Raw genomic sequence first — 14285 nt, 5'->3', positions numbered from 1 at the left:
TGGCTCAAGTGAGTTTATCTCATCATTTATGGCTTCTTGCCATAGGTTGGTATCGACTGAGGACAGGGCAGCTATAAGATCTTTAGGATCTTCTTCTACATTGTAGGTCAGGAAGTCATTTCCGAAATCTTTGGCGGTTCTAACTCTTTTGCTTCTTTTAGGTTATGGGTCGGTTTCCTCTCTAGGGTTAGGATTTCTAACTAGGGTTAGACTACTTGATCCAGAGCCCCACTATTCCTTGATTTAAAAAGAAATCTATCTTCAAAGAAGTAATGATCACTTGGTTCACTAGATCATATAACCTATAAGCTTTACTATTTAAGGCATAACCTATAAAGACGCACGTAAGCTCTACTTGCCAACTTTCTTCTTTTTGGGTCTGGAATCCTTACAAAGGCTTGACAACCCCATGTTCTAAAGTAGGACAAGTTTGGTTTCTTATTCTTGAGAATTTCGTAAGGTGAAGTTTTGTTTTTAGACTTTGGGAGTCTATTTAGGACATGACAAATGACAAGGATGATTTCACCCCACCAACAAGACGCGGCTCCTGAACTAAGTAAAATAGCAACTACTAGCTCAGCTAAAGTTATATTTTTCCTTTCGGCTTTTCCGTTCATTTCAAAAGAATAAGGTGCGTTCTTTTCATGTATTATTCCATGTGAGTTAAAGAACCATTAAAACTGTCCAAGTCGTACTCGGTTTCCCTATCACTACGAAGTCTTTTAACCTTTCTATTAAACTGATTCCTTATTTCAGAAACAAAAAGTTTGAAGGCATCAAAAGCATCACTTTTGTTTTTCAGCAAGTATGCAAAAGTAAAATCAGAGCAGTCGTCAATAAAGGTAATGAAATATCTTTTACTATTCCTAGTCAAGATGCCATCAAATTCACACACATCAGAATAAATCAAATCTAGAGGCTCAGAATTCCTAGTTACAGATTTATGTGGAGTTTTAGTAATTTTAGCCTGACTATAATACTCGCATTTATCAAAATCATTTGTGGATAACTTAGGTATCATTTCCAGCCTAATCATGTTACTAATTAAATTATTATTCATATGATAGAGTCTAGCATGCCAAATAGTCATAGAACACAACATATACACAGAAGATTTCATTTTATTAAGGTCTGAATTTAATTTGAACATTCCCTCAGTTGCATACCTTTTCCCTATAAATACATTATTTTTGGTAAGGGTATATACATCTGCCCCTATAGTTTGAGTAAACCCAGCTTTGTTGAGGAGATAGCCCGAAACCAAATTCTTTCTTATCTCCAGAGTGTACAGGATGTCCTTCAACGTGAGGGTCTTCCCAGAGGTAAACTTCAGTTCCACCTCACCGGTTCCAACAACTTTCGTGGAGTGGTGATCTCTCAACAGAATATTTTTATCCTTAGTTTCAGTATAAGTTTTAAATAGACTAAGGTCGTGATAGACATGGTGCATAGTACCAGTGTCTATCCACCACCCTTCACAACCACCGATCACATTTACTTCTGTGATCATGGTGACTAATGGTTCTTCTGTCAGGTTCGTCTGCCCAGCAGGATGATGCCTGTTCCTACAGTTCCTAGCCATGTGCCCAGGTTTATTACAATTAAAGTAGAGGAATTGTACCATTTCTCCTGAAGGGGGGCTTATGTTTTTCCTGTTGGTTCTAGTTGCTAGAGCCACGATTCTGACCTTTCCTCTTTGTCCCTTTAGATTTTTGGTCAGGTTTTACCACGGCAAATGCGGGTTTCCCAGATACTGCATTCACCTCCTCCCTCTGGTCCTACTTCCAAGATTTCTCCTCGATCCTTATCCGGGTGATAAGACTCTCCAAGGAGAACTCCTTGGTCATATGCCTCAAAGTGTTCTTAAAGTTCTTCCACAAAAGGGGCAGTTTATCAGTAATAACAACAGTTTGGAATTGTTCGTCTAGAGGCATGCCTTTAGTAATTATCTCGTGGGCTATCTTATGGAGTTCATGGGATTGGGCCTCCACGGATTTGTCATCCGTCATCTGGAACTTGAGATAACGGCTAACAACATATTTCTTCGACCCGGCCTCCTCGGTGTCGTACTTCTTTTGCAGGGCTTCCTAGACCTCATTCGCTGTCTTTATTATACTGTAGTAGTCATACAGACCATTAGTCAGACCATTTAAAATAAAATTCTTACAAAGAAAGTCTTTCTCCTCCCAGTTAGCAGATTCTTTTATCTATTGTTTAGTTGGTTCTTCTAAAGGGATGATCGAATTATCTCTGGTATAAGTTTCGGCAACTTTCTTGACGGTAAGAAAGAATAGCATATTTTGCTTCCATCGTTTGAAGTTCGCTTATTCGAACCGGGATGGATGGTTGAGGTCAGATATCATAACATCATTGTTGGTAGTGAGGGCCATTGATGATGTGGTGGGAAACGTCTTAAAATAGTTGGAAATCGCAAGACCCTCAGAATGACGAACAGTAAATGGTCAAGGCATGATAGTAAAGAAAAAACAAAAACCTGCAAAACAGAAACCTGTTATAGGCTGAGTTGGGGAGCTCGCTCTCTTTAAGACGTTTCGTGGCTCTAGGCAAGCAGGTCTAAAAATTATCACGTCGTCCCCAGGATAAAACAACCAAAGAAACCTGATTGGAAATGCACCGTTACCGATTGGAACACACACCCTTTCTAACCCACTGCTCGAAAAACGAAAATGGAAGAGTTAGGAGAGGAAAAGAGAAAATTCAAATGGAGTGAATGAAAAAATTCGTGATTTTGAACTGCTGAAGGCCATGCCTTTTATGGCAAGGCAATTTTGAAGCATGGGTATAGGACCCTTTACATGTAAGACTGATTACTCATGCAATTTGGGATCCTCATTTTGGTCAATCGACCGTCGAAGCTTTTACTCGAGGTGGTGCTCTTGGCCATCAAAGCTTTACTCAGTGGTGGTATACAATCGCTTTACGTACTAATGGGCATCTTTATACTGGAGCTCTTTTTCTATTATTTCTTTCTGGGATATCTTTAATAGCAGGTTGGTTACACCTCCAACCAAAATGGAAACCGAGCATTTCTTGGTAGGGAACCTCAGAACGTGTGCAGACGAATCGGACTCGTACGAAGGGGTGGACTTTTCTTTTGTTTTTTAAGTTTTAAAAATAAAAAATTAATAATCACGCGCCGCACTCGATCGGACGGCGACGGTGCATGTGGGACTGATGACGGGCAGAAATATACGTTATTATAGGTCTTTTATTTAGAATTATGAGGTTTGTTAAGTAGAATATGCGGTGATTGTACTAAGAATTCATGAAAAAGTGAGCTTGTGTCGGTCAACAATGAAAATCTTGGCTAACCCACTATTATGCGTTATTTTGCGTTCAATTATCTATTTTTTTTGTAGCTAACGCAGGAATCGATCGCATAGGTGATTCCCACCATCACAAAAGGCGATCGCATACGTTCGACGCATGGATGTTGCATCCATTAACTGCATGCATCCATCCATAATAGAGGGATGAATGCAAGGGTGGTGGAATGCATTCGTACTTCGGAAACCAAGCATGAAAGCATACCTCGGGAGTATCAAAAGGCGATTTTGACATTTTAACTACCACGCCGTTAGCTGCAGAATTTCAGAGAAGGACCATTAATTCTGTCAGCGATCAAGCTCTATAAATAGAAGCCTTAGAGCACAACTTGAAGTCATCCGAGCTTTTGCCTTAGGGTAGATCCTTATGATCCAGATGAAAGCACGAGAAGATATTCTTGAGAGTTTTTCATGCCTTCGACCATTTCGAGTGACAACTGGAGCCTCGCCAGAGATAGATCTCGAGAGAGACTACTCCACCGCCCATCCATGGCACCACCGGCAGCCTTGACACACATCTGATGGGAGCAAGACATTGCCCATCTGGCCTTTCATATCGCTTCTATCTCTATTTTATTACATTGTGGCTTAAAAGATCAATACATTTTGTGATCAATGCGTTTCTCTACTTCTTTCGACTCCATCTTCATTTATCTCTTCTTATCATCCTTTACTTTCATTGCAACAACTAAGTAAGATTGCTAGAGTATCGCATACTTAATCATGCGGCATAGACATATGAAGCATGTAGCAAACCACCGAGAGGTGTGCGTTGCGTGGGGGTTGTGAGAAAATCCTATTTGCTTAGTGTGAGGCTGAAGCAACGCTTGTCGATGAGCTAATCAGCAGCGGCTAACTGCCCGAAAGGGTAATTAGTTGAACGCATTAAGCAAAGTAAGCAATGTTCCTAGAGATAGGAATAATCTTATGTCAGCCATGCTTTATGTGATTACCTTGTCTTATGAGCGCATCATTCATTAATTAGGCATACTTGAGAAAGTAGTCTAAAAACTAAATCTAGGCTTGAGAGAATCAGATTGGAACACATAAGCAAGAATAAAAGCTTAGGAATAAGTTATGTTTACTATTACACAACGTATACACCCTATAGATAGGATATGAAAGTATATGGTCACATCGCATGCATCCAGAAGTAGGATACGGTGGTATGCGGTCACCTTGTTTATGTGTGGGAGCATGTGAGCAAGAATAGAGACTTAGACATAAGTTCTATCGGCACTATCGCATATGCATCGCATGCGTCTTTGTCAAGTGTGTATAACATAATCGCATAGCTTGCGCTGGCTGGGGTTACCCTTGCGATCAAGCTTATTGATGCGGTGAAGTCATCCCTGCCATTTTATCTATTTTCCCATGCATCTTATTATGCGATAACAGTTGCCATGTCTCTAACTCTCATACTCATACTTCCATTGCTTAATTTGTTTATTAGGAGTAAGAGTAGCGCATAGCCCTTAAACTTCATATTCTTTTATTCTTCGCCGCAACACATTACTTCATAACAAGAAGATCATCAATGCTTCGGTAGTCTTCTTAGTGTTGTATGTAGACAATATACTACTCATTGGGAATGATGTAGGTCTACTGACTGTAGTTAAGAACTTTCTAGCGACTCAATTCCAAATGAAAGATTTTGGAGAGGCTCAGTTTGTTCTAGGTATACAGATCTTTCAGAATCGTAAGAATAAAGTGCTAGCACTGTCTCAGGCATGGAGTCACTTTGTCTAAGGACATGTGTCCTAAGACACCTCAAGAGATTGAGAAGATGAGACAGGTCTCATATATGTCTGCCGTGGGCAGTTTGATGTACGCGATGCTCTGTACTCGTCTAGACATCTGCTACGTTGTGGGCATAGTCAGTAGGTATCAGTCTAACCCAGGCCAGGGTCACTGGACCACAGTGAAGAACATTTTCAAGTATCTTCGGAGAACGAGGGACTACATGCTCGTGTATGGATATAGGGATTTGATACTTACTGGATACATGGATTCTGACTTTCAGACTGGTAAGGACTCTCATAAGTCCACATCAGAGCCAATCTTTACTCTTATTGGAGGAGCTGTAGTGTGGCAAAGCACTAAGTAGAGATGTATCGCCGATTCCACTATGGAGGCGGAGTATGTAACGGCTTGCGAAGCTTCTAAGAAGGTCGTATAACTCAAGAAGTTCTTGATAGAACTAGAAGTTGTTCCAGATATATTTGTGCCCATTACCCTATATTGTGATAATAGTGGGGCAGTGGCGAACTCCAAGGAGCCGAGGACTCATAGACGCGACAAATACATAGAGTAGAAGTATCATATGATCTTGCAAGATTGTGCATCGAGGGGACGTAATCGTCACGAAGATCGCTTCGGAGCACAATGTTGCTGACCCATTTACAAAGGCTCTCACGGCTATAGTGTTTGAGGGTCACCTACGGAGCATGGGTCTACAGGATTGCCCGCGGCTGGACTAGGGCAAGTAGGAGATTTTCTTGTGTTGGGCTTTTATGCCCTAGTTTATTGTTTTGTACTAGTTTTTATGTACACCCCACTTCGCCTTAGGACAAGTGGGAGATTGTTGGGTTTGATGCCCTAAAGTCTCGTGTCCTGTATTTTGTAAACTGTTTATACGAACGCTTGTGTTGTAGAATATATGATATCTACTTCATATCTTGATTTTGCTCAGTTGTATGTTTTATTTGCTTTACCACAAACCAATAAACAAAAAATCCCTAGTTATCTGTATGTAACTTAGGCATGTATGTGGTGACATATAAGTGGATCATATCTTGAGTGATAACCAAAATGGTCTGTTGTATATGGATATAGAAGGGGAACCTTATCCTGGTAATGCTACGGATGCGATTCGCTTTGTGGAATTGTCACAAGTGTTGTGACTTGTCACAGATAGTTTGATCCTGATCATTCGTATACGGGACATGCAGATGGGGGGTGTCTTATACAAAGAGTTTGTATAAGACCTGATCACGAAGTGTTAATGTCTCGTTATATAACACCGTTCATGATAGAGATTCACTTCACAAGGATGACCATAGGTAACATGATCTCAATCTTGAGTGAGTTGGGAACTCCTGCCATTGAGGGCGATCCTTTGATTTGTATGGGTGCGAGTGGCCAGGTCACCGATTCAAACCTATCATTTTGGGGATTCGTCTGATTTAGGAGCTGAAAACTCAGTTACACAAGATGAAATTCACTCCTTTCTCGAAGTAGGGATAAGTAGATAGATAGCTCCCTTAAGGGCTGATTCCAAGGCTTGAACGATGTGGCACCATACACCTTCTCTTGGCCCAAGAGGTGTTCACACATAGTTGAACTATGTTGTATTGTACATTAGAGGAATCAGTGGTACTTAAAGAGTGAGATGTAACTACAGGGGAAAAACGATAAATTGGCTCAGTTGTACTTACGAGCATCTATGAAGAGTCATCATACTCATGATTGGTTATATCCGATGGACATAGAAATATATCTGTGGTAAGAAGAATCAGTTATTGGTCTTTAGTGGAATGCCTGAAAGTTAACGGATGGTGGATCTCTTGGCTAAAGAATTTAGTCAGCTATTTATGGACCGTTAGAGCTTCGAGCCATAGGTCCATTAGGTCCCCTGGGTAGCTTTGATAAAGTCGAGAATTAGTGTTTGGGCCAGTTTGAAATGTTCAAATTGACTAGAGGAAGTTTGATTATATATGATATAATTGAACTGGTTAATTACTATAGTAGATATGTGATATCAAACTATAGGGTAAGAATATAATATGATTATTTTCATTAATTATTAAATTGGTTAATTATATGATAATTGGCCGAAAACCTCTCCTCGGATGTGCATTAGTGGGAGAATCCGAAGTCGGTTATTGTAACCAAAGAATAAAATGAAAATTGTTTCATTTTGCAAAAAGTTCAAAAATTCGCAATCGGTGTGAAAATGTAACAGTTGCTTAGTTTGAGAGCCTATACAATAATTGCTCATCGTCTAAACGATCGCACACCAGTGCCTAAACGATCGCATGCCCATCCCTAAACGATCGCTTAGCTTTCCTAAATAATCGCATCACGTGCCGCGTTTTCTAAATGATCGTCTACCATTTATTAAACGATTGCTTGGTAAAACCTACACGATCGTGTAGCTTCTTCTAAATGATAAGCACACAGCTATGCGATAACTCTTTCTCTCCCACTTGCTTATTGTCTACACGATTTTTCTTTTCTCCGACCTTTACCAAATTCACCAAAGACCACACTTTGGATTCTCACTTCGAGAATACCAAGGGGTTCAATTGGTGGTGTCATCCTGCTGCTTTCTTGTTCGTGACTGTTCGTGTTGCTGCCGTTCGTGTAAACGATCGTGCTGCTGCAGCCGACTGGTTTGCTGGGCGATAGAGTGCGAGTAGTGGTTCTTTTGCTGTTTCTGAGTTCAACGCTATAAGAGGGTCTTCAACTGGTATGAGAAATCTATCCCTTGTATTTTATTATTTGAAGCATGTCGTTATTAGTGTTAATTTATATAACTATCTGTGGGAATGTATGTGTTGTATTTCGGTCACGATGAAATCAGAAAGATCCAAATGCACTCATGGATGCTCTTCCTTAAGAGTTCCTTCAAAACAGACTTTGACTTTTCGACTGATAGAGATTCTAGGAAATCGACATCAGGGTCAGTGTTCACTCTGAATGGAGGATTTATAGTTTGGCGAAGCATCAAGCAAGGATGCACCACAGACTCCACTATGGAAGCCGAATACATAGCCACTTGTGAAGCTGCTAAAGAGGCTGTTTGGCTTAGGAAGTTCCTTATAGATTTGGAAGTTGTTCCAAATATGTCTTTTTCGATCACTCTCTATTGTGATAACAACGGGGTTGTGAAAAATTCTAACACTAGAAGAAATTCGGGCTTTAATGTCGGTTGACAATCGACATTAAAGATAGTGTTATTAAAGTCCTTTAATGTCGGCTTTAAACCGACAACTAAAGGGCTTCAATAACACAACCTTCAATATCGGTTGCAATCGACATTAAAGACCTTCAATGAAATTTCCAACCGACATTAAAGGTCTTCAATGTCGGTTGCAACCGATATTAAAGACCTTTAATGAAATTTCCAACCGACATTAAAGACCTTCAGTGAAATTTTCAAACGACATTAAAGCCTGTGTTTTTTTTTAAATTCTTAACCGACATTGAAGCCTAAATCTGTCCGTTTTTTTCTAAATTTCGTTGTCGCATCCATTTTTTTGGTTAAAAAGTAGAAATGACATATCATCATCGAACGTTGTGGCTATGACATATTATTCATGTATGGATTGTAAATCTATTACATTTAGTCCACAAATTCTACCATAAAATTATAATTTAAAAGGCCGTACAATAATTCAGGCCTTGAAAACACAAATTACAAATAATACAAACATTATGATTTTACAAACACTATGAGTTTACTGTCCCTCTCCACTTGGTAAGTATAGATCCCTTCATAATTCTTCTTGAACAGACCCCTCCAGCTTCAGCAGTGTCTAGTTATAGGCATCTTTGTCTGACCACCATTGTTCAGAGGATCACAAACAAAAAAGGTTTAAGACAAAGGATTGAAAGTGAAAATATGATCAGAATTCATATTCAATTAACCGTGTAAATTGGGAATGTGCATAAATGGTACATTCAAGGAAAAATTCTTGTAGTGAATGTGTTGGATCTAGAGTTCCCCAAGAAAAAGCATAAAGAGGTTGCGATACCAAATCTTTACTCCTTTGTTGCACCTGCAAAACAAGAAAACTCAATAGTTGAATAGATGAGGGAATCTTCTTTTTCAAAATCTTTACTCCTTTTTCAAGAATTTTTTTTTTCAAAATTTTCGACAGCATAACGATGCTACCACAACAAAACCAAAAATTTATCTTGAACCTGTTTATAGAAACACACTCCCAAAAATATTTCATAACCACTTTTTCTCAACAGAACTATCAGAATTCCCAAAATATGAATATTCAAGAACACATACATCAATAAGAAAATTTAGCTCACAATGTACTTCAAATCTCAAAAGTTGTAACAAAAACTACCATAGTGCATGAATAACCCACAAACTACCATAATGCAATCCACAAAATCAAGCACCTTGAATCAAATCTAAACTACAAATAAATAGTACCCATGAGTCATAAACGGGTGTTACATTCTAATCCAATATGGTCCAAAGAGAAATAGGCACACTATAACTTCTCAAATAGGATTTTTCATACCATTAGAGTCACTTGAAAACACTAAGAAATTGTGCTTAAAACTGCAAGCATTCAAAAATGCACTTACCAGGAACAATTTTTACGTGAATTCCTTGCTGTTGCAAGAAATCCATCTCCTCCCCACCCCTTCCAAACACCTAAAAAACACATAAACAACACCAATAAAAGTACATGGTAGAGGAAGAGATTGAGAGAATGCAAATGTGAGGCAACTTCAATCAACATGAAGGCTTGAATTGTTATTGCATGTTATCCATTAGAATCTTTTATTAAAGTTGGCCCCCCTTCCATAAACCGAAATGTAACCATGAGAAAAAAAAAACTATGAAGAAAATGATATTGCTTCTTCAAATGCCACCAAAAAAGGTTAAAATAGCAAACAGAACAAGAAAATGGTCAGGAAAAGACATAAGATCAGAGTCTACACAACAAGACATTTGCATAAACACCTATTTCCCCTTCTGTGTTTACATATATCCAAAGAGCTAACTAAGAATGGTTCTAATATAAAAACATATAAGCCAGAAAAATGAGAGTCAGATAAGAGCAAGTTTGAATTGAAAAACTAGTAGAGAAATTTAGTAAACAACAGAAGAAATAACAGAAGATACAAACTGAGTGACAGTTGAAAACCAAAGACGTAAAGTCCGAAATTCTTGTAGTGTTTGATCCTGTAAGCATATCATTTTGTTTCAACCAAGTATAATAGATATTCTATCGCTAAAATTCTCGGCACTTACATATTATATAATGCATGTATAAGAACCATTCAATGGAGAGATTAGCTTAAAGACTCTAAAACAACACAATCAGTATAATCCTAAAGTTATTGTCCCTTTCACGTACTACCAAACTTCTCCTGAACTGTGACTGCGAATCATATTCTATGGATGAATTTGTTATGCCCTCTATCCAAAAGCTCCCTGTACTCGTGCGAATGATATCATATGAGAGTGTACGAACAAACAAATATAAGTTGCGTTAATATAAGCAATTTATAAATAACGAAAGAAATGAACTCAACCCATAAATAACTACCATAGTTGGACAATGGTCATTGTAATGATCCTAAATTTCAATGCTAAACTAAGGAACATTACCATATTTTAACCTACAACTAACTTTATAATTCTTATGTTTTAAAAAATTTTGGCAACAAAGGATGCCTAAGAAGTTCCACTACCATAAACCTGTTCAAAGAAACACACTCCTAAAAATATTTCACAACCACTTGTTCTCAACAGAACTATCAGAATTCCCAAAAAATGAATATTCAAGAGCTCATACATCAATAAGAAAATTTAGCTCACAATGTACTTTAAATCTCAAAAGTTGTCACAAAAACTATCATAGTGCATGAATAACCCACAAACAACCATAGTGCAACCCACAAACTCAAGCTCCTTGAATCAAATCTAAACTACAAATAAATAGTACCCATGAGTCATAAACAGATGTTTCATTCTAATCCAATATGTTTACATTCTAATCCAATCTAAACTACAAAGAGGCCAATGGCCTTAAGAGAAATAATTCATTGCAATATGTTTACTCACCTCTTCATTGCAAGCGAGGCTGTGGCGCTTCGGCGGAGACACAATTGATACTACAAACGAGTACTATTTTCTTTAGCCAACTACGCTAGTCCATTGCATTTTTAAAATAATTAACTTTCTTATGTGTAACTATTGATTGTTTTTAAGTTTTATGGTAATATATTTCTTCATATCAAGTTTTACTAAAGGACTACATACAACAGTTCTAGGATCTATCCATAAAAGAATATAAATGCCAAAGTCCTTTTTAATATATTAGTATCTTAAAATAAGTATCTATCCATAAAAAAATATAAATATTTACCCATTTCGACTTCTTCCATAAATATTTCTACCACCATAACTATGGGACTTCCTAACACGTTTTGGAGTGCCATTTGGAGAACGGATTCTTAATGAAGTTTGACCATGATTTGAAGCAGAAGGATTAGGAGCTTTTCTAATAGGACTATGAACATGGCTCATCATACTTCATCCCAGAATTTCTGGTAAGATTGCTCCTGGGGCTGTTTCTTAGTCTTTCAGGAGTAGGGCTCCTGTCAATTACAAATGTAGAAGTTTATGAAGCAACTGTTGGTATATAAACTCAAAACAATACAACTGATATTAAAGGAACAACCAGTAAGAAAGAAACAGAGATGAAAGGAAATAAGAATGAAGTTGAATCCTGGAGAAGTTAGAGCCATCTGAAATGGGACGTTGATTAGCAGATCTCTCAAGTTTCTCAGTTTCAGTTTTATGATTATTGTCCAGATCTGGCGATCGTTCGACGATGACGGAACAGAGAAATTACATTAAACAGAATAAAAAATCCTTACATTAAACAGAGAAATTACAAAAAAAAAAAAAAAAAAACAGAAACAGAATAAAAAATATGCGAACCTTGTCCAGATCTGGCAATTGTTCGACGAAGATGGAACAGAGAAATTACATTAAACAGAATAAAAAATCCTTAAATTAAACAGAGAAATTACAAAAAAAAAAAAAAAAAAAACAGAAACAGAATAAAAAATCTGCGAACCTTGTCCAGATCTGCCGATCGTTCGACAATGGAATGAAGAACAAACGACAAACAACGACGGTGGCAGATCTGGCGATTGATGGCGGTAGATCTGGAGACACGCGAACTAAAATGAGCAGCAGATTCGATGGAACGACCAACAAATCCACTTTGGAAGATAGGAGTGAGAAACGAAATGAGCACACGGGTTTGGAAGAGAGGAGTGAGAAAGAATAGGGTTGAAGAGGGAAGTGTGAGAATGAGAGGAAAAATAATAAAATAGATGGAGAGAGAAGAGAGAAATGAAAAAATGGGGGGAGAATAGAAAGTTAGAGGAAAAAGTGAAGCGGGTCTTTAATGTCGGTTTCAAACCGACATTAAAGGTACCCCTACAATGTCAGTTTTAAACCAACATTAAAGATCCATTTTTTAAAAAAACAAAACCGACATCATACATCCGATTTTACTTTTTTCAACCGACATTAAAGCCCAAAATTCTTGTAGTGTAAGGAACCTCGGAGTCATCGAAGAGACAAGCATATTGAACGAAAGTATCACTTAATCAGGGAGATTGTGCATTGCGGTGATGTGATAGTCACGAAGATCGCGTCGGAGCACAACGTTGATGATCCGTTTATAAAGGCTCTCACGGCTAAAGTGTTCGAGGGTTATCTAGAGAGTCTAGGTCTAAGGGATATGCGGCACCTCGTCTAAGGCAAGTGGGAGATGATACTGGGGTATTGAGTATGCCCTAGTATATTGTATATTGTACTATTTTTATGTATTGTACATTAGTCTCCCGAGGCATTAGGACAAGTGGGAGATTGTTGGGATTGGTGTCCTAATTCTCCCGGTGGTCTCATAGTTTGTAAACATTTTGTACACATTGTTAATAATAAAATAAATGTTATTTTATTTTTATTTACTCAAATCTAATAAACTAAAATCCATGGTTATTTCATGTAACTTAAGCATATATGTGAGACATACAAGTAGATCATGCCTTAAGTAATAACCTAAATGATCTATAGTATAAGGATAAAAGAGGGATACCTTATCCTGGTGACACTACGGATATGACCCACTTTGTAAATGTTACAAGTGTTGTAAAGTGCTACAAATGGTCTGATCCTGACCATTCATGTGGAGACATGCGAGCGATGATGTTCTATACAAAGAGTTTATATAAGACCGGACCACGAGATGATTAGTCTCTTTATATAACGCCAATGATAATTGAGACTTAGATTTCACTAAGATTACCATAGGTGACATGACCTTAATCCTGAGTGAGTTGGGAACTCCTGCCTATGAGGGCGGTTCTTTGATTAGTATGGGTGAGAGTGTCCAAATTGCCAACTCAATAAGCTTACCTTTTTGGGCATTCGTCTGATTGGGGAGCTGGGACCTTAACTACATAAGACGGAATTCACTTCTTCCCTAAAGCAGGGGTAAGTAGATAAATTACTCCCTTAAGGACTGATTCCGGATCTTGAACATAGTGGCCACATCCTCTCTTTGGAAGAAAGGACTCAGTCATAGTAGGACTATGATTTATTGTTCATTAGAGAAATCAGTGGTACTTAAGGAGTTAGATGTAACTACAGGGGCAAAACGGTAAATTGGTCCAGCTGTATTTACGAGCGATTTATAAAGTATCATCACACTGTTGATTGGTTATATGGACACAAAAATATATCTGTAGTCCCAAGAGTGCAGTTGTCGGTCTTTAGTGGAGTGCCCGAAAATTAACAAATGGTGGATCTCGTGACTAAAGAGTTTAGTCAGTTATTCACGTACCATTGGAGCTTTAAGCTACAGGTCCATAAGGTCCCCTTGGTAGCTCAATGGATTCAATTTGAGAATTAGTTTTTGGGTTAGTTTGAAGTATATAAATATGTTATAAATATAATAGGATAAGCTAGTTATTATATTTATTTATAATAAAAAAGGTTATGAGATAATTGTTTAGTTGGTTATTTTCTCCATTAATCGTGTAAGTGGGAGGTTATTTTTCAGTTTTGAATAAATGAAGGATAAAATGAAAAAAGTTTTCATTTTATGAATGATCGCTTCATGATTGGCTTAACTAATCGTTTACTCACGAGAGACTAAA

At 37.8% G+C, this 14285-nt stretch overlaps 1 long non-coding RNA gene across 3 annotated transcripts; it reads right to left on the bottom strand.

Moving 5' to 3' along the window:
• Positions 1 to 8633: 8633 nt before the first annotated feature.
• On the bottom strand, positions 8634 to 12500 carry LOC150032824 (uncharacterized). Of its 3 annotated transcripts, none has more exons than XR_016524890.1 (5): positions 12191 to 12473; positions 11474 to 11705; positions 9681 to 9750; positions 9031 to 9130; positions 8634 to 8907 (listed from the first exon to the last, which is right to left on the bottom strand). It is a non-coding gene; the product is annotated as an uncharacterized LOC150032824 (long non-coding RNA). The 3 variants fall into 3 exon arrangements; XR_016524888.1 differs by having other exon boundaries at positions 9681 to 11219; positions 12191 to 12470; XR_016524889.1 differs by lacking the exon at positions 8634 to 8907 and having other exon boundaries at positions 8960 to 9130; positions 12191 to 12500.
• Positions 12501 to 14285: the final 1785 nt, after the last annotated feature.

Source organism: Benincasa hispida, chromosome 11, assembly GCF_027475165.1.
Source record: "Benincasa hispida cultivar pf3 chromosome 11, pf3_genome.v1.1, whole genome shotgun sequence".
Taxonomy (NCBI): domain Eukaryota; kingdom Viridiplantae; phylum Streptophyta; class Magnoliopsida; order Cucurbitales; family Cucurbitaceae; genus Benincasa; species Benincasa hispida.
Note: the sequence above shows the minus strand (reverse complement) of the source record. Positions and strands in the feature narration are given on the sequence as shown.